Consider the following 24,097-nt stretch of genomic DNA (forward strand, 5'->3'; position numbering starts at 1 on the left):
AGAAATGAAAACAACCAATCAGAACAATAACATTGATTTGCAAGTTTCTATTATCTAAACAATGGAAGAAAACTGCTTCTCATTTAAAACTAGAATTAATTTATGGTAGATATTGAGTAACATAAAATACTGTCTGCTGCTATGGGTTTACCAAAGTTAGAGAGGCATATATTTTTCAAATGATCTTTTCCTATAGCAATCTTTCCTAGAATGGAATTCGTACTTAAGAGCATATTATGTACCAGACACTCTGCTTTGAACTTTAGATGTATAATTTTACCTAATCCTCACCATAATACTGGAGAACTATATACTATTTTCGAAATTTTATAGTTGAATTAATAAAGGCATACTGAGATTAAGTTAAATTCCTAAGACAGGAGACCTTGTCAAGTTGAAGTCAGGATTCAAATCCAGGGCTGCTGAGCTCTTAAAAGCCTAGAGTTTAATATTGAATAATAACCAGTGAAGTCATTTCTGCACAGAATTTAGGTAATGGCTTCCAGACGTGCCACTCTTATAATATTTAGTACCTAGACAGGTGTAATTAAGGCTTAAAAATTCATAGAAATGAGTAGTTAAATCCTTTTTACTATTTTGCATACATGGAACCTCAAGTAGGCATTGAGTGAGTTTAAAATGTCAGTCTGACCTGCGTAATGAAAGGTTGAAATTTGCGTGTTCCCCCTAACCCCTGCAGAATTACCATTATTAAAGTGAGATCCCTGAGCTTTTATCACCAGTTTGTTTATGAGAACATAAATAACAGGGGCCAGATAGGTATGAAATATATCGTGGGCTAGCCTACTTTCTTTCTGAGCTGGGTTTGGGAGTGTTGAAAGGTAAGGCAAAGATTTCCTTGCAAATGCTTAAACTCTTTCCAGTGCTTGAACAAGTTATTTATTGAAATCTTAAACGGTATCATCTAAGTCTAAAGCAGTTTAATCGAATAAACTTACAGTAAAATGTGAATGAATATATTTTACTTAATATGATATCCCACTTGTGTTCATCCACTTTCTAACGAAGTGTCTAATAACCCACACGAAGCATCACCAAGCCAGAGGTGGAGTGCTTGCATTGTGGGGAAGGCACGGAATCTTTAATTTGCTGCTACAGACCTGCTTGGAAATTACTAAAATTAAAAAACTGTAGCAAAATTTTGTGCTGTTACAAACCAAAAATTCTCTTCTTCAAGAACACATCCAGACCCGAACTTCTCAATTTTGTGGATAATGGAGAAACCACTATTTGTAAATGACTACAAAAGATTATTCTAAAAATGAATGCTCTTAGCGATCTGGTCTAGTTAAAAAGCCTCCTGAATATCAGTTTCTGCAGGAAGAAGAGATGAACGTTTAGCTAGCTTCTGCACGCTGGCAAATGACTTGTTGCCTGGCAAAATTCAACCATCAGACTTCCTGTCATCCCAGAGTAAGGGTGCGGGCTACACTTTGCTCTTTTCACAACGAGCAACTAGAAATGTTGCAGCTCAGTCTCAAAAACAAAGGAAATAAAGGTGCCAGAAGCTAAAAGATCTGGGGGAGGATAAACTCAGAGCTTTATTTGGTTCAGTCCAAGGGAACTTTGGGTCTCCCTAAGCTTTGTCTTTCTGTCTTACACTGTATATTTTTTTCACTCTTGCTCTTTCTCTCTTGGGCTCAGGCCTCACTAACTACCTGCGAAGGGGCTGTGTGTGACACAGACAAGAAGTGGGGTCTCAGGGATGATTCTGAGTTCTTTTTCAGGAGAGAACATGATAAAAAGGACTTTCATATTTTTTATCTAGGCTGTATGTCTCAGTTATCCAGGACAGAAAAAGTGGTAAAAACCAGAAATAAGATGCTTGTAACTGACTGGAACTTCCATTGTGTCTTGTCTCCTGGGGAACTCAGTATCGAACTGTGTGCAGAATGATGAGAAATGGCAGACGTAATATGACCTTTATGTCTGCTTCCAACCTGGAAATTGAGAGACACTGGAAAAGCCATCAAATTGCCCTATTATATAATTTTGCATAGAATTTTTAGACTCAGATGTATAATTTTTCATTTTCTGTGTTATACTTCAAGGAAATATAACTTCTTGTTCAAACCTGTCAAAAGCATTTTGGATCTGGGCTCTGTAGTATGGCAGATGACCTAACAATCATAACTATACACCAGAGGTGAATTTGACAACATGTCACCAGTGTAATGTCTTCAACCAAGCTATTAGTGAAGAAAGGAAAAAATTGAACAGGATAGGTAAAGGACAGATACCTGTGGAATATAACCCTTCTTTGTTCTTATTCAAAGTTACTGTTTTGGGCCATTTACCCATTCTTTTGAACTCAGGATTAATTTACTGAGTTCTACTAGACATTTACAGTGAATATATAGATAGACATATAGTATATTATAATATTAAGAAATTAAGATTTCTTCTCATGAATATATCATTTTTCCACATTTTCAGTATTCTCATACTTTTCAGTAATTTTTATAATTTCATGATTTTTATTAGAACTGTATTGAATCTATAGATTAACTTTGAGAAACAGACATATTTATAATACTAAGACTTATCCAAGAACACAATTTTAAACTTAGTTCTTAGAGAAACGTTGTGTGCTTTGTTAAATGTAATATTAGGCACCCTATATTTTTGTCACTGTTAAAAAAATCTATTATTTCAGATTATATTTTCTCATTTTTAGTTGAGGTGTGGAGATTTGCAGTCAACTCTTGTTAATGAACCTTGTGTCCAGCTACCTTGCTAAACTCTGCTACAAATTGTAGTAGTTTAATAATTTCTGGGAAGAACATGTAGCTTTTTGAATGTATATCAGGTATTAAATAACCTATTTCTGTTTTTCTAATTCTTTTTTATTTTTCAAAAAATGATTTCTATTGAACATTTTTGACTGTCTTTTTAGCATCATTGAATATTAAAATTTTTAATTTTTCTTTAATCTGTCAATGTGTAAATTATATTAATACACTTTCTAATGGAGGGAAAAAAATCCTTGCATTTCTGCAATAGATACTTCTTAGTCATTGTTGCTTAATTCCTTTTAATATAGATAATTCCCACTTATAATCAGCAATCTTTTTCTGGTAATCAGTTTTTATTCGTAACAGTATTTACTAGGATATTATTTCTTCTTATTAAAATGGGAAAATTACAATGCATAAAACTTCAGCCTCAAACCCATGACCATTTTCCTTATAATAAAAACACACAATAAAACTCTTCTCTTTAAGTACAAAACTCTCAGTTTGGGGCATATAATTTCTTAACAATTCTTTTTCAACATCAAGCAATTGATGTAGATATTAACAAGTAATCACTTTGTGTCTTAATTTGGGTTCTGCCTCAAAATTGTTCCCCTGAAGATTGAGTAACCTGGTATACATATTCACCGACCCTTGGTGGATAAATTTCCTGTTAGATTTACCCCTCTGGGCATTAACTAACTCCTTCATACTTTTATGTTGCACTGCTTATGGCTGAAAGATTTTTCGTGGCTCTGGAGAATACAAATAAGAGAGACCAAGATATAAAATACATACTTGATGTGTGTTGCTGGCAAGTGCCTGGAGCTGTCCCCTACATGGTGGAGAAATCTGATGGGTGGGTGGTGTGGTGTGCTGCACTACACTACATATATGCTCACTTTGTATATTATCTTTTTCACATAAATTAATCTTCTCACTTCCTTTACTTTCTTTTCCAAAATTTTTTCCCCTACCTTCTTGTTACTTTTGGTGCTCACTATACAAAACTAGGCAAAAATAAAGCTAATCATAAAATGAAAAAACATTGAAATGTTCAGGAGAAGAATGCATGTCTGAGAACTAGCTCACAATAAGGATGATACACTGAGGCCACCTTATCTCCGAGGATACCTGAGATGTGCATCCTCTTTTTGGAAAAATGAGAGGCTTTTAAAAACATCTACACATCATTCTGTAGTGCTAATGATTGTGTTTGGAATGTAACCCAAGGATATTAATAAATATGGTTTTGTTCAAGATCTTGTATTAAGTTTGGGGAACATTGTATATCGTGTTTCCTATGTAAACAAAAACTGTGAAGCATTGCATTGAAAATGCAAATTCTGTGAAGTTTGGAGATTGAAAAACCACAGGCGTTCAACTGAGAGAATGTTATATGAGAACGCATGTAATAGGATATACTTCTATTTTGTTTAGATTTTTGCATCCATGTTTATGAGAGAGAGTGGCCTCTAACTTCCCTTTATAATGTGGTCTACGTCTAGTTTCCATATCAAAGTTCTTAAGAATGTCACAAAATAATTTGTGGATCTGTTTTTCGTGCATTACTTTTTTCATTTTACTCCTTTTCTGAGTGGTTTCAAGAGTGGGATTAATTTATTCTGAATATTTGGAGGAGCTAACCTGTAAAAACGTCTAGAATTTGTATATTCATTGCAAGAAGATAATTATTAATAGATCAATTTTCTTCACTAGATGTAGGAGTATTCAGTTTTTAAAAATCTATTCTTCTAAGGTCAGTTACCATCTGTTACTTTTTTTAGGCTTTTTCAACTTTGTCCTTTTAATACTTGCCAACAGCAAGTTGTTTGTAATCTTCTCATAACCTTTTAAACTTTGCAGCATTTATATTTATTGTTCTTTTTAATTCCTAACATTGTTTATTCATGACTTTTTTATTTTTAATCAAGTTTATCAGCTTTATAAAGTTTTCAGTGCCTTCAAAGAACATTTGGTTTTATTTATTATCTCTACTGTTTTCTATTTTGAGTATATATTTCTGTAGGTTATTATATGTTCACTTATTTTTGTATTTAATGCATATCTAAATTTCCTAACATCTTAAACTAGATGTTTAATTAATTATTTTTCAGCATTTTTTATTTTCAGTTATAAGCATTTAAAGATGCTAATTTCCCAAGTATTACTTTAGCTTCATCCCTTAAGTTTTGACCTGCTATAATCTCATTTTGGTTCAGCTCTCAATATTTTTTAAATTTCATGAATGATTTCTTCTGAATTATTTAGAATTTTGTTTTTAAATTTCTAAATATATTGATATTTTAACTGCTCTTCAATTATTTATCTTAACTTAATTGCATTTTATTCAAAGAGCATATTCTGTATGATCCTAAGTCTTTGGAAATTGAGCGGGTATATTTCCAAACAGCCGTGTCCTTGGAAGTCATACTAGAATGCATTTCTTCTGCTGTAGTGTATGGGATTTGGAGCCAGACAGAATTGGCAGTCAAATTAGCCAACTGTGTTCACTAAGCAACTGGTGTTTCCTCTTTGAGTTCATATCAATTATCCATTGCCTCAATAGTGCTGCGTAATAAGCAGCCACAAAACCTCAGATGCATGAGACAACAAATATTTATTTAGCTCATGAGTTTGTGGTCTTCAGCTGGACTGGTCTGGGCTTGGCTAATATGAGCAGTGCTTGCCCATAGGCCTGTAGTCAGCTGCAGGTCGTCTCTGAAGCTCGGATGATCTTGGCTGAGCTTGCTCACGTGTCTGGGGTGGTACATTTTCTAGTACAAACATGAATTTTGGTAGATACAGAATTCTTTATGATTTTAATTAATACTACTTTGTTGATGTATGTTTCTCTAAAATTGTATATGTAATCTATGTTTTCATTATTGTTCTCCTAGTATTTCCGTAGTTAATTTGTTCTTGTATTTCTTAGTCTTCACAAATTTCTCATATATTTGTAGCTGTACCTTCTGTCTTATTTTCAACGCTGTTTGGCTTTGCCTTCTCTTTGGTGTTTTCTTGATCACTCTAGCCAGATCCATGTCTATTTTATCAGTCTTTCTGAAGGAGCAGCTTTTGTTTTTGTTGATGCATTTTATTTTCATCTAGTTAATTCTTTATTATGCCCTTCAGATTTACTCTGATGATTTCTGTCTTAATTTTTTTTATTTGAAAGCATGGCTCAATAATTTACCATCATTCTTCCTTTAAAATATATTCTCTTAAGACAGCGTATTTCCTTTCATGTACAGGCTTGGCTGGAAACCTCCTGTTTTGATATATTGTTAGTTTTCTGTGGCTTTATTTTGGTTTCAGTCTAAACACCTTGCAATTTCCACTACATTTCCCCCTTGATCTATGATTTAGTTCTTATTGCATTTTTGATTCACATTTAAAAAAATCTGTATGTGTGTAGAGACAGATAGAGTATTATGTTTGGGAAACATGCTCTGGATCATGTTGACTCTTCATCATGCAGTGACAATTATTTTTTAGTGACTATATGGTCACTTACAACACATCTTCTCTGCTGGAAAATTATTTGAATATGAATTTGAGGACAGGCCATAATATTTGCAAATTGATCTTTAAATACACTTGGCCATTCACAATTGAGTGTTTCTTTTTGGTGAATATTGTCACTCTAAGTCTCCCCTACAACCTCTTGCTAGGTTACAATGAAAATAATTCTTAGCCCGATTTCTACCACATATAAATTTATCTTTCTTGGTACTTGTTCTGTAAGCTCAATGACGCTCCAGTGCCATCGTATTTAAAATGCACCAGTAAATCCTTGCATGCGAGATTCTCCTGAAGCAAATATGACAGTCTTTTATTACCATAATGTAGTTAACCTTAGTTGGATTCAGGCAACAGCAGTTCTGAGTCCGTGTCTGGACAAATGACTCTTTTAGAATTAAGCCTCAGGTGCGCCTCTCAAGTGTCTAGGCTAAGGCGTACACTCAATTCTTGTGCCCTGTTCATCCAAGGTTGAGAACTCCTGTTCATGACTTTTTTGCTAATCTACATATTTTGAAACCACCCATTTCATCAATAAAAAGGTATTTTTATTTCTCTATCAAGCTTCCAGTGTTGTTCAGAGCTAAAGATAACTAGTTCTTGTAGCAGCTGCCTCAAGATGGTTGGCTTCTACTTGGACGCTTGCGAACACTAACTGATTTCCCTGGAGTATGTAATGCTGATTTAGGGAACTAATTCCAAAATTCAAATTAACAAACAAAAGCATATACTTCCCACGATCAATGCTAAATTATTAAAAATTAAATTACGGACAAATTAACAAGGGTTCTATAAAAGTAAAAGTAATAACAAAATCTCTCCTAAACTCATCACTCAGAAATAAGCATGGTTAACATTTTAATTTATGATATTAGGCTGTAACTTTCTATAAATCTATATCTTATGTATACACAGTGGTACATAAGTATATACATGCTTATATAAATATGTGCACAGATTTATTTTTTAGTATTGGCCTATACATTTCCATTTATTTTTATTTATCTATACACACTTGCACACACATATATGATCATACAGCATATATTTTGAAACCTGCTTTTTAATAATGATATATTATAATCATTTTTATATATATCTGTATATATCTAAACTATTATTTCATGTTTCTTCATAATCTCATTTTTTGTTTAAATAATAATTCAATTTGTGCAATCTATAATCTACTGTGGGCATTTATTCTGATTTCAATTTTACATTGCTACTTTTAACAACATTGTGATGGAAATATGTATACTACGTCTCTTTCCTTTATCTGATTTTTTTTAGGAAAAATATCCATAAGTTGAATTATTAGTTTAATGGTATCCCTGTAATGTAGATTCTAAGACATGTTTTCAAGTTATCCTCCAGAGCAATTCTATTATTGATTTGTGATAACTTTTAATGTAAAGGATAACAAACTTTATTGTATATATGTTGCACTATTTTTCTTAATTTACCACTTTTATACAGTTTGGGAGTTTTATCTATTTATCAAAACAATTTTTATCTCTAAACTCTAATCAGCCATTTTCTTCATGGTTTCTGCTTTTACTGATCTGCTTTACAAACCTTTCTATATACTAAGGCTGTAACAAAAGTATTCATTATACTTTCTTGTACTTCTTTCATGGCTTTAAAAATATAAACTATATTTAGTTTATTTTAGCATAAATGTGAAATACATAACTGGCTTGTTCAATCCTTTTTCCACTAAACAGTGGGTGTCCCAGCATCATTTTTGAATAATTCATTACTTGACTACCACTTTTAAATGACATTTTAAAATATGTTAAATTCTATATATAATGTCTTTTTAAGAGTTTCCTATGCTATTTCATTGGTGTGTCTGTCTATTCTTACATGGCTTTGGGCCATGTAAATTATTATGGTTGTTCAATTGAATTAATCTCAGAAATATCTTGGTATCCTAGTTGTTAGACTACATTTGTTCTCATAGAATATTTAAAATCATTTGGTCTATTTTCTAAAATGTATTTTGAGATTTGATTAAGATTACATTTGCAGACTAATTTCAAAAGAGCTGAAATATTTACTATATTAAAGCTTCCCATTTCTAACAAACCATTTATCCTATGGCAAATGAGTAGTCAGACTGTTTTATTAGAGAAATGCAAAAATTTAGAATTTGGTGTAAATATGTTTCATGCATTAAGTCACCACAACAAGGGCAAAGATCTTTCCTATATGCAGTGACTTATTTATTAACTCAGTCATAACTATGGCTATAATATTGAGAGATACAGAACATCATAATGACATCACTAATTATAACTGCAATATTTTGTATTTTGTTTAATTCTGAGAGAAACATTTAATGTTTTCAACATTCATGAACAAAAGACTAAGAAATTTATAAGCATTCTCAGGCATACACATCACTGACACAACTATTTATATGTGATCATCGTTTATCCAAAAGCCATGAAGTGCCTACTGTGTAACAAACACTGGAACAAGCAATGGGAACACAAACATTAATGGATCAATGTATGCTTTGAAACCTTACAGTAGGTCAAGGTAAACAAATCTACAATCCACTATAATTTTTTGTGATACATGTTTTGGTAGAAGAATGTCAAAAGTGATAAAAGATTATCCACAAAGGATTAATTAGTATGTGAGTTGGGGAAATATTCATATTATAAATAAAATTTAAACTGTTTTGTCAACTCTCTCTTACTCTTCAGTCTAGTCCAATCAGCCTTCCACTCCCATAACAACAGAGGAAAAAGAATCTCTTGTTAAAGCAATCAATGATCTTAATTTCACTAACTTCAAAGAACACTAGCTAGAGGCCTCCAGCCATACTGGATAGCTCCCTTGAACATCAGACCTATAGTCACCAGGCTATACATCACTTCCACTTCTAGGTACTAAAAGCTCCTCAAAACCTACTATCCAAACCCGAACTCACAGTGTTTGCCTGTTACCTTGCTTTTCCTTCAGTGATCCTAACTCAATAAAAGCAAACACAATTCATTCAGAAAGAACCCTCCAAGTCATTTTTTACACCCATACCCAAGCCATCACCAGTTATATGAATTTTCCTTCATAAGCAGGCCTCACGTCTTTTCAATTCGTTCCATCTGCTGTGCTATCAGGGTATTCTAAGCTAGTATTATCTCTCATCTGGACTATTGTAAAAGCCTATTGTAATAGTTTCACTCTCATCTATTTTTTTTTGATAGAGGCAAAATTCACATAACCTAAAGTTAACCATTTCAAAGTGTGCAGGCCAGTGGCATTTGGTACATGCACAGTGTTGTGAAACAATGACCTATAGTCCCAAAACATTTTCATCATCTTAAAAGGACATCCCCAAACCATTAAGCCTCATTCACCATTCCACCCTCCCACCAGCTCCTGGTAACTAATCTATTTTCTATGTCTGTGAAATTGACTATTCTGGACATCTTAAAATCTGTTGTTTACTAGTAGTATTATATTAATGTTAATTTATTAGTTTTGTTAATTTAATATAGTTATGATGTAACATTAGGGGAAGCTAAGTGAACTTTACATGAGAACTCTGCACTATTTTTGAAAGTCTTGCGTGAGTCTAAAATTCTCAAAATGAAGAGTTTAAAAAAGAACCATAAAAGATACTATAGAAAACATTGGACAGAGCTTTGAGCTTAGAGTCAGACAGAATGGTTTGAGTCCTGATTCCACTGCTGTTTGCTTTGTGTTATACCCTTAAATGGTAAATTAATAATAATAAAAAGCATAATGGTTAAGTAAATTAAACTCTCTGGACTTCAGTTTCTTCATTAAAAGATATGAGAGAATAGAACAGATATGGAAGATCCTTAGATCCTTCTTGTTGTAAATTTGAAAATTCCTTAGTTTTACAGAGGACCTAGACTCTTTCTCAAGTGATACTAGCCTTTGCCACAAAAACAAATCCAAAGCATATAGTTTTTCTTACCCCTTTACCAAAAATGTTATATTAAAAGGTAAGGAAGTATGATAATGGCTATAATTACGTAAAAATCTTCATCCCATATCTAGCTACAGTAAGTATTTAATAAATCTCTATATACTTAAATACATATACATAAAAATTTATGTTTTTCTCAATATGTGTTCAATTATACTAATATCAATACAGTAAGTCCTTTTACTGAATACATCACAACCAGCTATCAAGAAAGAATTACAAGGTATAATAAAAGGCAAAAAACACAATTTAAAGGGACAGAGCCACCATCAGAACAAGATATGGCAGGATGTTGGAATTCTCAGATCATGAATTTGAAACACCTATAATTAATATGCTAAGGGCTCTAATGAATAAAGTAGACAACATACAAGAACAGATGGACAATGTAAGCAGAGGGATGGAACTCCTAAGAGAGAAACAAAAATAAATGCTAGAGATAAAAAAGAAACTGTAACAGAAATGAAGAATGCTGTTAATGGGCTAATTAGTAGACTGGATGTGGGCGAGAAGATATTCTCTGAGCTGGAGGATATAGCAATAGAAACTTTGAAAACTAAGAAGCAAAAAGACAGAGAGTGAAAAAGAAAAACAGAGCAGAATATCCAAGGACTGTGGTACAACTACAAAATGTGTCACATTCGTGTGATAGGAATACTTGAAGGAGAAGAAAGAGAGAAAGGAACAGGAGAAGTGTTGAAAACAATAATGACAGATTTCCCCAAATTAATGTCAGACATCAAACCACAGATACAGGAAACTGAGAGAACACCAAGCAGAAAAAATGGCAAAAAAACTACTGCTAGGCATATCATTTTCAAACTACAGAAAATCAAAGATAAAGGAAAAATCCTGAAAGAAATGAGAGGAAAGAACTTCTTACCTATCGAGGAACGAAGTTAAGAATTACAACTGACTTCTCCTCAGAAACTATACAAGCAAGAAGAGAGTGGAGTGAACTATTTAAAATGTTACAAGGAACAAACCACCAACCTAAGGTTCTACACCATGAAAAATTATCTTTCAAAAGTGAAAAGGAAATAAATACTTTCTCAGACAAACGAGCACTGAAGGAATTGTTGCCAGTAAACATGGCTTTCAAGAAATGTTAAGAAGGAAAATAATGTAGATCAGAAATTCAGATCTAAATAAACTAAGGAAAAGCAAAGGCAGGAATAGGTGAAGGTAAAATAAAAACTTTTATTTTTCTTATCCTTAATCTAACATATAACAATTTCTTCAAAATAATAATGATACCAACAACGTATTTGATTATGCATATGTGTGTATATCTTATGTATGTATATATGCTTATGGATGCTTATATTTAAGTAAAATGAATGACAGCAATGATACAAGGGATAATAGGAAGGAATTAGGATTATCTTGTTTTTATAAGGTAATTACCAAACCTGTGATGTGGTATAGTGTTGTTTAAAAGTGGACTTGGATTACTAGTAAATGTATTTTGCAAACTCTTGGGGAACCACTAGAGAAAGCAAAAAAAAGTATAACTGGTTTGTTAAGAAGGGAAAGAAAATGGAATTACACGAAATGTTCAACTCAAACCACAAAAAGGCAGGAAAGGGGAAAATAGACACAAAAGAAAAAGGCAACAAATAGCAAACAATAACAAATATGGTAGATGTTAATCTAAATATATCAGTAATCACTCAGAAGATCAATGGTCTATATGTACTAGAGATAGTCAGAGCAGATCAAAAACAGAACCCAACTACATGTTGTCTACAGGACAGTTGAAATATAAAGTTTAAATATAAAGACATATAGATTAAAAGTAAATGGTGGGAGAAAAATATACCATGCTAACATTAATCAAAAGAAAAAGAAGTAGCTATATTAATTTCAGACAGAGCAGTTTTCAAAGCCAGTAAATTTATCATGGAGAAAGAAGAGCATTACATTGTGATAAAGTGATCAATTCTCCAAAAAGACAAAACAATTACTATTACTACTTTTCTTGATGAGGAAGATTGACCCTGAGCTAATATCTGTTGCCAATCTTCCTCTTTTTGTTTCAGGAAGATTGTCGCTGATAAAACATCTGTGCCAATCTTCCTCTATTTTGTATGTGGGATGGCGCCACAGCATGGCTTGAGGAGTAGTGTGTAGGTCTACACCTGGCATCTGAACCCATGAACCTCAGGCCGCCAAAACAGAGCACACAAACTTAACCACTACACCACTGGGCTGGCCCCAACAAAACAATTATTAACATGTGTACACCTAATGATAGAATGTCAAACTTCCTTAGGGAAAAACTGATAGAGCTGCCAGGAGAATTAGATGAATCCACTATCATAGCTGGAGACTTCAACAAGTCTCTATCAGAAACGGACACATCTAGCATGCTGAAGTCAGTAAGGACGTAATTGAACTCAACACTATCACCAATCAACTGGATATGCTTGACATCCGCAGACTACTTCATCCAACAACAGCAGAAGACACATTTTTCTCAAGTTCCTATGGAGTATTCACCATGATAGATCACCATTCTTGTCCATAACAAAACGTCTTAACAAATATAAAAGAATAAAAATGATACAAAGTATGCTGTATGTGTGCATAGAACGAAACTTGAAACTAATAACAGAAAGATAACTGTAAAATCCCCAAATACATGGAGATTAAACAGCACACTTTTAAATAACAGATGGATCAAAGGAAAAAATCTCAAGAAAAATTTTAGAATATTCCGAACTAAATGAAAATGAAAATACTATTTATCAAAATTTGTTGATGTAGCAAATGCAAGTCTTAGAGGCAACAGCATTCATATATTAGAAAAAGTTAAAGATCCAAAATAGATTATCCGCCTTAGGAAACTGGCAAAAGAAGGGTAAATTAAATCCAAAGTAAGCAGCAGAAAATAAATAATAAGACTTAGAGTAAAAATCAATGAATTAAAAAAGGAAATCAGTAGAGAAAATCAAAGAAGCCAAAAGTAGGTTCTTTGAAAAGATCAATAACATCTATAAGTTTCTAGCCAGTCTGTGTAAGAACAAAATGGAGAGGAGACAAATTACAAAAATCAGAAATGAAAGAGGGGAAATCACTAAAGATCCCATGGTCATTAAAAGGATAATAAAGAAATATTGTGAAAAACTCTATACCTACAAATTTTATAACCTAGATGAAACGGATCAATTTCTTGAAAGACACAATCTGCAAAATCTCACACAAAAAGAAAAAGACAGGCTAAATAGGCCTATATCCATTAAAGAAATTGAATCAGAAATTAATGACCTTCCACAACAGAAAGCTCTAGGCACAGATAGATTCACAAGTGAATTGTACCAAATATTTAAGGAAGAAATTATACCAATTCTCTGCAATCTCTTTCAGAAGATAAAATCAGAAGGAATACTTCCTAATTCATTCTGAGTGCAGCATTACCCTGATACCAAAATCAAACAAAGACATTACAAGGAAAGAAAACTACAGACCAGTATTTCTCATAAACGTAGATGAAAAAAATCCTCATCAAAGTATTGGCACATTGAATCCAACAATGTGTATAAAGAATTATATACCATAACCAAGAGGGATTTATCCAGATATAGAAAATTTATTCAACAATCAAAAATTGATTAATGTAGTCCATCACATCAACAGGCTAAAAAAAGAAAAATCATGTGATCATATCAATAGATGCAGAAAAAGAACTCAAAAAATCCAACATTCATTCATGATAAATTTTCTCAGTAAACTCAGAATAGAGGAGACTTTCTTAACTTGATAAAGAATATAAAAAATTCAACAGCTAGTATCTTATTTAATGGTGAGAAATTCAAAGCTTTCCCACTAAGAGCATGATCAATGACTCTTTAAATTTAGGTATTAAATTTACCTTCTGAGTAAGCTTAATTTTTAACCATTAATTTAGTTAATTTTTAGAACTACTTTTTATCAATCCCTTTGCTAAGTTCCATAAAAAAATAGCTCCTGATTTCTCAGACTGGTAAGGTAACCTAATACATAGTAAATATATTCATGGTCAAGTTGGGTATGCGATGTGGGTGTATGGTAAGACATAAGAGAAACCATTTGTTATATCTGCTATCTGTGGCTGTGGTACTGACTCAGTAAGACCCCAAAGGTGAGGACATTTATACAGGATGTGATAAATGAGAGGCAAACAGCCAACTGAATTTCAAAAATAGCCTCCTAGGCAGAGGATACCAGTAAATACTCCAAGAATTAATGACAAGAAGATACGAGTGCATGCTATGTGGTAGTCTATATACTAATTAAGCATTTTATATATATTATTTCATAGAACAAAATCGTATTTCAGGAATAAGGTCACACAGTTAGTAACTGGCAAAACCATGATTGGAAATTCATAATTTTTTACTTTGTTTCTTCCACACCCTTCTACTTCTCCTAAATATTGTTCCTTTATACTTTATTAAACTATTAGATTCTGTGGAGGAGTCTACTCTTCAGACCAAGGACAGAGCACCCCAAAATATTTTCTGGATTTCCCAGGGAATTGGGATGCAGGGATCAGCACTGAGCTCTTCTTGCAAGTTCTTGTTAAAGCTTAAACACACAGAAAAAAGAAATCCTGGGCAAAGCACAAAGTTTTGCCCTTTGCTCTGCCCATTAAGGACAATTTTTTCTTTTTCTTATTTTAAGTTTACTGGAATATAAATTTTAACCCAGTTTCTCCTGAATGAAGATGTTAGGGTCTACAAATACAGTGAGACACAGCTTGTTGGAAACTCTGCATTCCTTAAGAACATTCTTCCCATAGCTTCCCTCATTTCACAAGGGACTGTTCCAATCAAGAAAACTGTGTTAATTCAAAAGACAAATCCACAGAAGTAAGGAAATTATAGTTATTATTATCCCATAATGAGTTCTAAAGGAAAGACAACAGTGAAACTATTGCCTCCAGAGGATTCCATTGAACATCACTGAATGAGCCAGAATTAGAATGCAGTTATGAGATAATCATTTCCAACTGCTGGATCCCACGGTTGGTTTTAGTTAGCAGTACAATGGAAAGGTCTTAGAGAGTTTTAATATATTTACTTTTTGTCTCTTATGAATGTGAATGATTTTAGCCAATAGTAGACTTTTGTTTAATTACAAAAATAATACTTGGTCATAAAAGTCAAACAATGCAGATTCAAGTAGAGACAAAGCTCACCTTTGTCCCTAAAACAAGATAGTTATATTTATAAATATATTGTTAATTAATGGGTTTGTACAAGGGATGTTTTTCTGCAACTTGCTTTCTTAATACAATAGCATAGTTATTTTTCTGTGTTAGTACTAGATCTAATCTATTATAAAAATAATATTAATTAAGCATATGTTTGTGTTTACATGTATGATTTTTCCCCCTCAGTTTAGGTGCCACGAATGGGAATGAATGGGTCAAAATTAGGTAGAATTTAAATTTTGATAGATATAGCTAAACAATTTGCAAACTATACCAACAGTGTCAACAATGTATTATAATGCTATTTGTCCACCAACTTGCTAGCACTGATTGTTAATTAAATTCAGTATTGTGAATATAATGGGCAAAGTGTGTTATCTTGTGGTTATCTTTCTTATTTATAAAAAAATAGCTTATTGTTTTCTTTTCCAAGTATATCAATAGAGAATATGAAATTGGTTTTTGAACCTATGAACTAAGTACCTGTAGTGTCTTTTACTCTCTATAGTCTTGTTGAGAGGGATAATTACAATGATAACAATAAGTTATAGTTTTGAACATTTATATTAATCTTACAGTGTACAATGTCTTGAATTCTTACCTTCTTTGCATCCTCACACCATCTGCGTGTAGGTATCAGGACAGTGATTATTATGGTAATGTTGAAGAAACCGAAACTCAGAGAAATGAAACGACTTTACCAAGGTCACACAAGATCAACTAAGATAAAGTGTGAAAATTGTAAAGGTCCTCGTGCAACTTAAGAAAGGGGAATTTGAAGATAAGAAACCATTTGCCTTATTGGATAAAAGATAATTTATGCTTCTCAGCTAGAAAGCTGGGATCTACCACAGAATTAAATTGAAATGTTTGAGAAAGCTCTTTCCCCATATTTTGAGACTGCTCTGAGACAGTTGCCCATCAGGACATAGCTGCCACCTCCTGCCTAGCAAAATCTTTGCCAGAATTCAGTCTTTGCAAAAGGTGGGTATGAATTTTTCATAGACTGCTGGCGGGACCTGAAGCAAGAATTCTTCAAACAGTCGTGGGAGCATCAGGTTATATAAAACACTGAAAAATAAGGGATGCAAATGGCAGTGAGCAAGGGGAACACATGTTTTATATCCAGCAAGGGCAATTTTCCATTTTGAATTTTTTTTTTCTTCTTAAGTGGACAATCAATTTTCACTCTAAAAGGAAGGTGGTGTACCTGAACCTAATGTTTAAAATCACACAAAATTTCGTACATACAACAAATGCATTTTTGCACACAGTCACAAGAATGGGCATACACATGTATGTGCACATACACACACTAATGCATTCTCCCACGATGGAAGCATGAGCACAGATATGGAAAGTGTGTGTCTACTTATATTGACCAGTATATATATTATACAGACTTGTACTTGCACTTCACAAAAGCACTCACAAAAATACATAGAGTCATACCCAACACATACACACACAAGCAAGATAAACATGTACATAGAGTCATGCATGCCCACACGTGTATGTAAACATATTCATTCACAAAAAGAAATACAAGTACATGCCTTTTCGGTATTTACAAATATACAAAAGCTTGAAGTCAGTATAACCCTGATACCAAATCTCAGCACAGATATTACAAAAAGTAACAACAATAACGTACAGACTAATACACCTTAAGAATACACCTATGAAAGCCAAAGATTTTATTTTAGAAAATCAAATCAAGCAATAAATCATCGAGATAATATAGCATGAAAAAGTTGAGTATATCCAAGAGATTTGCAATTACAAGAAAATTCATAAATTTATAGAACTTTAGATTTTGCTGGACAAAATTCATTATTTCTAAACAGCTGAGAACATTTGGTCATTTTCTTAATAAGCATTTACCAAACCTTAATATGTACCAGATACTATGCTAAATTCTGTGCATACAAAGATCAATAGGCTATATTGCCTTTGAGGAGATCCTGGAATATTAATGAAACAAGCAGTTATAAAACAATATAGCAAGTGCCTGGATAGTACTGTTTATAGACAATGTGGGTGCTTTACGAAGAATGAAGAAGCTCCTCAATTTGCCTGTGAGAAAGATGAATTCAGGAGAGCAGCCTCAAGAGATGATGCCTGATTTGCATCTCAAAAGACAAAAAACAATGAATTAAGTAAAAAAGAGGGGAAGAACATTTTAGGTGTTGGCCACAGCATAAGCACAATCACAGAGAACTCAAAACACAGCATGAATGTGAGAGTAACTTCAAGAACTTTGGAATTGAGAAGGCATAAAAGACAAAGCAAATTTGCCATGAGAGACTGGTAAAGAATATATAATTCAAGTCTTTGAATGTCATATTTTTTACCTATAGCTACCACAAATTCTTAAGCAGGAAAGTGACTCAGTCAGAATCTTATTTTCACATTATTCTGCTACTTGGGATGGAACAGAATTCAGTTGTTCAAGTTTGAGACAAAGGGACACTTCAAAAGATTATTTAAATTGTCTATTCCGAGAATGATGAAGAAATGTGTTAGATCAGTGTTAATGCAAAGGAAAGAATGGATTTGATTTTTTAAATATCAAAGATTCAAAAATTGACAAAAGTTAATTATTTGAATGGGGTTGTGACAGAATAGTGCCTACTGTTATTCTCAGATTTCTAACATGGACAAATGAATCAAGATCCCACCAACTGAGAATATATGTGAAGGCATAGGAGGGGAAAATAAAAAACAGTACATAACAAGGTATATTGAGGCAACTCTTGCACACCTAGATATAGATGCTTAAAACTCAGAGGAGAGATCTGGGATGAAATTACACAGCAATGAGTCAACAGTTCATATCAAGGATGCCATTTTATATGTGTAATCAGACTAAGACAGAACTATAAGGATTACCATCATTTAGCAGATGGACAGAGGAAGAAGATCCTTCCAAGATGCACAGAAAGAATAGTCTGAGCCAGGTAGGGAGAACCGAGAGTATGTGTTCTGATGGAATGTAAGAGCGTTAATAATTTGAGAGTGAAGAGAGTAGCCCACACTGTCAAAAGCTATAGAGATATATGAAAAATGAGAATATCACTTAAATTTTAATTGATGTCTTTAGTGAAAGTAGTTTAAATAAAGTATTGAGTGGAAGCCAGCTGAAGAGCATTTCATTGGAATGTGAGTTGAGAAAATGCAAACATTGGTGGAGAACACGTATGTTGGAAGGCCAGATGAGAAGAAAAGGTTAGACCTGGTGGTTAGAATTTGACTTTCTGAATTAATGTTATTGGTAAATTTTAGGGTAACAAGAAATTTGAAGGGCGAAGGACAGGATATATTTATTGAGTTCTATTAGGCAATAGGTATTTTTCTAAGCACTTTACATAGATTACCTCTACGATCTATATTTTATTGATGGGCAAATTGAGGCACAGAAGGATAAATAACTTGCCCTAGGTTACTCATCTGGGAAGTGGTAGAGTCAGGGTGTGACATAGGCAAACTGGACATTCTTTAAATTAGTGCACTACATCAGTCCTAGAAGTGGTAGTGTTGAAAATACAGGGGAGAGAAAAAAATAAACTGAACAATGTACCACGGTAACTAAACAGCTGGAAAATGATGAAGTGAAGGGTACACGGTGAAGGTTTGATGACGTACAGCAGGAGAAATATTTCATCAACTGAGCCTCAAGGGAAAATAAAAGCAGGTGAGGATCAAGATACACTTACACTAGCAACTAAAAGTTGAGAGTTGTTATGTTCGAAAGCCTCACATACTTGGAGAAGGAAGAAATTGTTCTACTGCACATTTAACTACTTGTAAAAAAGAAAAAGAAATTCTTCCTTCCACCTTTGGCCAAACTTCCTACCTGTTCCTTAAATTTAATTCCCTCACATTCTTTCAGAGACTGGAGCTCTTACTTCTCTGTCTTCAATTTCTCCCTCGAAATTGGCAACTCCCTCTATATATTGCTTTCAGTTACCATCATTTCACATTCATCTCTTTCTCCACCTTTCCAGCTAAACGCTGTCAGTGATGTGGCAATGAGCTGTCTGTCTATCACATGGTGTTGTATTATCCCTCTGTTTCCTAAAACGACTGCATATTGGCTTCTACCCCCAGTATTTCAGGAAAATTTGCCAATGTCGTCATTGACTTCCAATCCATTAAATCCCATGGACAATTTTCAAAGGACAAATTTCTGAAGAATTTTATGTTTTCTTTGGGAATTATTTGGCATTTTGAAAACATTAGTCTTCTGTCTTTCTTGTTTTCATTTTTTGTTTTTTGACACTTTAATAGGACATATTTTTATTTTGCTTCCTACCATTTTAACTACTAAACATTCTTTCTGTGTGATTGTATGCGTTCACAACTTCCTTATCGTAACCCAGTCCTCTTTTCTTAGTTCTGTAACTACGGAATTAAATGCTTACTAGATATTGACACTTGGACGTCCCACAAGCACCTCAAATTCAATAAGTACAAAATAAAGCTATCTTCTCCAACAGAAACTTATTTTTCCCTTAGTATTTCCTACTTTATTTAAGTTTCACTATCTGCTCCTACTACTCAAGCCAGAAAAATGAGAATCATCCTTAAATTTTCCCTAACTTCTATTCTAAATCTAGTCTTTCACACAAGCAGCTAATTATCTCCTTAAAAGTGGTTCTCCCTGCACTTATGCGGACAACTTCTTTCTTTGACTTTCACTTGAAATATTATTTCTCCATGGGAAGCGTTATGTATTGTCCTCCTGCATTGTCCAGTATTTCCCTATCGTAACACATTTTATATTTGTAATTACATATTGAATATCTTTTTCCTTTTCCCTTATATTGTAATTTCTTTGATGATAGGGATCACCTCTGTGTTCTTTAAAATCAGTGTCTAGCACAGACTGTAATACATAATGGTTGCTCAATAAGTATTTTTCAAAAACATGATAAATTAATGAGTAGATTAGATGTGAATGTTTTGTAGTGAAGCTATATGTTAGTTCCACCATTGATGCTTATGAAATTTAACGTTAGGAAAGACGTAGCTTCATTGCCCACATGTGAAACTTTTTTTTAGGAAGTTATTTGTGTGAGTCCTATACTCAGTATCATTTTTATCAATAGATCATGTTACAATCCTCAATACCCTTAGATCAAAGTCTAAAATATTGCATGGATAGTAAGGCTCTCATGATCTCTCCTCAGCCTACCTCTCTAATTTCATGTCCTAGCATTTTTCCCTACATTCATGCTGCTCAAGGCACACTGACTTTTTCTTGCTCCTCGAACCTGCCCAAATCTTTTCCATTTCTGGCTTTTTGCACTTGATGTTTAAGTTGACTGTATCCTACTCCCCTAGAAGATCACATGGTTTGCTCCTGCATATCATTGCCATCTTAGTTTAAATATCAACTCTCTATTCTTTTTCTACTGTCTATTTCATCTATCACCACTTTATTGTTTCCTTCCTGATGTTTACTTTGGGTTTCATTTTCTCTTCTTTTTCTAGTTCCTTAAGGTAGAAGATTAGGTTGTCAATTCAAGATCTTTATTATTTTTTTAATGTAGATATTTATAGTACAAACGTACCTCAGAAGAGTGATTTTACTGCAGCTCATAAGTTTTGGTATGTTGTGTTTCTAGTTTCATTCATCTTACAATATTTTCTTGTGGTTTCTGCTTTGACTCATTGGTTGTTTAAGAAAGTGTTATTCAATTTTCACATATTTGTGTATTTTCCAAATTCAATTCTGTTTTCGATTTCTAATTTCATTCCATTTTGGTCAGAGAAGATGCTTTGTATGATTCCAGTCTTTTAAAATCTATTGAGACATTTTCGTGGTACAACATGTGATCTATCCTAGAGCATGTTCTATGTGCACGTACAAGGGAATCTGTATTCTGCTGCTGTTGTGTGTAGTTTTCTATATATATCTGCTAGGTATACTTGATTTACAGTGTTGTCACATCTTCTATTTCTTTGTTGCTATCTTGTCTATTTGTTCTATCCATTATTGGAAGTGGGATATTGAAGTTTACAACTATTACTGTTGAACTATTTCTCCCTTTACTTGTGTCACTTTTTTCTTCATGTTTTGAAGCTCTCTTGTTAGGTGAATATATGTTTATACTTGTTGTAGCTTCTTGCTAGATTTACCATTTATCATTATATAATGGTTGTCTTTGTCTCTTTTAAAATTTTTTGTCTTCAAATCCACTTTATCTGATCTTAGTATATAGCTACTCCAGCTCTCTTTAAGTTGCTGTTTGAAATCCTTTCACTTTCAAGCTTTTAACCTATTTGTCTGTTTGGGTCCAAAGTGAGCATACAGTCAGATCATTGTTTTTAATCCATTCTACAAATGTCTGACTTCTAATTAGAGAGTTTAATCTATTACCATTTAATGTAATTGCTGATAAAGGGGGACTCATTTCTGTCATTTTGGTACTTTTTTTATATATGTTGTATATTTCTTTGTTTTTCATTTTCTCCATTCTGAATTATTTTGTGTTTCGATACTTTCTAGTGTACCATTTTGACTCCTTTGTCATTTCTTTACTATAGGTTACTTAGTTATTTTCTTATTGGTTGCTCTAGGTGTTACAATTAACATCTTAATTTATAAAAATCTAGTTCAAATGAATGGTATCATATTTCAATAGTATACACATACTTACTCCTACATAGCCCCATTCCTCTTATCTTGTTATTTTCATAAATTATGTCATTGCACATTGTGTGCATATCAACATAGACTAACATTTATTGCTTTGTGCAGTTGTCTTTTAAGTCATATGAGAAAAAGAAGCTGGAAATAAAAAAATACATTAACATTGAGTTTCATATTTATCTATGTACTTATCTTACCAGTGTTCTTATTTTTTTGTATGGCTTTGAGTTACTATCTAGTCTCTCTAAATTCAGCCAGAAGTATTCCTTTAGTATTTCTTGTAGAGAAAGACTACTAGCGATAAACTTTCTCAGTTATTGTTTATCTGGGAATATGTTGACTTCTCATTCATTTTGAAGAATAGTTTTGTCAGATACAGAATTATTGGTTGGGAGGTGTTTTTTTTCTCCCAGTGCTTTAAGTATGTAATCCCACTGCCTTGTGAACTCCATGGTTTCTGATGGAAAATTGGCTCTTAATCTGATTGAGGATCCTTCTCATGTGATGAGTTCCTTCTCCATTGCTGTACTCAATTCTCTCTTTGTCTTTGGCTTTCAAGTTTTCTTATAATTTCTTGTGTGGATATTTTTTAATTTGTCCTGCTTGGAGTTTAATGAGTTTCTTGCATTGTAGATTCATGTCTTTCAGAAAATTTGGGAAGGTTCTGACCATTATTTCTTCAATATTCTCAAGCCTTTTTCTCTCTATACTTTCCTTTTGAGACATCCATTATGAATATGGGTACATTTGATGCATCCCATAGTTTTCATAGCTTTTTGCCATTCTTCTTCTCCTCTACCTATTCTTTCTACTCCTCAGACTAGATAATCTCAATTGACCTATCTCCAAGTTTATGAAATATTTCTTCCTGCTCAAATTGTCTGTTGAACTCCTCCAGAGAAGTTTTCATTTGACTATCGTACTCATTAACACGAAAATTTCTATTTGGTTCTTTTTTATAATTTCTGTCAGTTTATTGATATTTTCTATTTAGTTTGCATTGTTCTGGTTTCCTTCAGCTCTTGGAGTGTGCTTAATATAGTTGACTTAAAGTCTTTTTCTAATAAAGCGTATGTTTGGGCTTCCTCAGGGACAGTATTTATTACTTTCATATTTTCCTTTCTGTAAGCCATTCTTTCTTATTTGCATCCCTCACAATTTTTGTTGAAAATTGGACATTTTGAATAGTATAATGTGGCAACTATGAAAATAAAATTCTCTCCCCTCCCCAGGGATTTTATTGTTTCTTTTTATAGTTGTTGCTATTTAGTGACTTTTCTGAATGAATTTTGTAACCTCTGTATTTTTTGTCATGTATGGCTACTGATGTCTCTGTTCATTAGCTTAGTGCTCAGCTAGTAATTTGACAGACATTCCTAAATGCATAGACCCTCCCCCAAAAAACAAAAGAAGAAAAGTTTCTGGTCTTTGCTCATGGGCTCCATGTGTGTATTTAGGCAAACCTTCAACACTCGGCCAGGCTATTTGCAATTCTGCCTTAGCTCTCACTTCCTGCTTGTACAGAGCTTGAAAGTCAAGCATGAGAGATTAGGGTCTTTTCAAGCATTTTCTGAGCATATCCCCAGCCTTATAGATGCTCAGGAATATGAGAGCTTTTCAAGGTCGTTATTTCTCAAATTCCATCAGTTTTTACTTCATGTATTTTGGGGCTCCTTTACTAGGTGCATATATATTTAAAACTGCTATACATGTTGATAATTTACCTTTTTATCATCATATAATGTTCATCTTTAGATCTTCCAATAATTTTGTCTTAAAAATTAAAGACTATTTTGTATGACATTAATATAGCCACTCTAACTCTCATTTGTTTACTGTATGCATGATATATATTTTTCCATCCTTTTCTTTCCAATCTATTTATTTCTTTGGCTCTCAAATGAATCTCTTGTAGGCAGTATATAGTTGGATTATGCTATTTTTTAATCCATTCTTCCAATCCCTGCTTTTTAGTTGAAGAGTTTAATCCATTTACA

This window comes from Equus przewalskii, chromosome 14, assembly GCF_037783145.1.
Source record: "Equus przewalskii isolate Varuska chromosome 14, EquPr2, whole genome shotgun sequence".
Taxonomy (NCBI): Eukaryota; Metazoa; Chordata; class Mammalia; order Perissodactyla; family Equidae; genus Equus; species Equus przewalskii.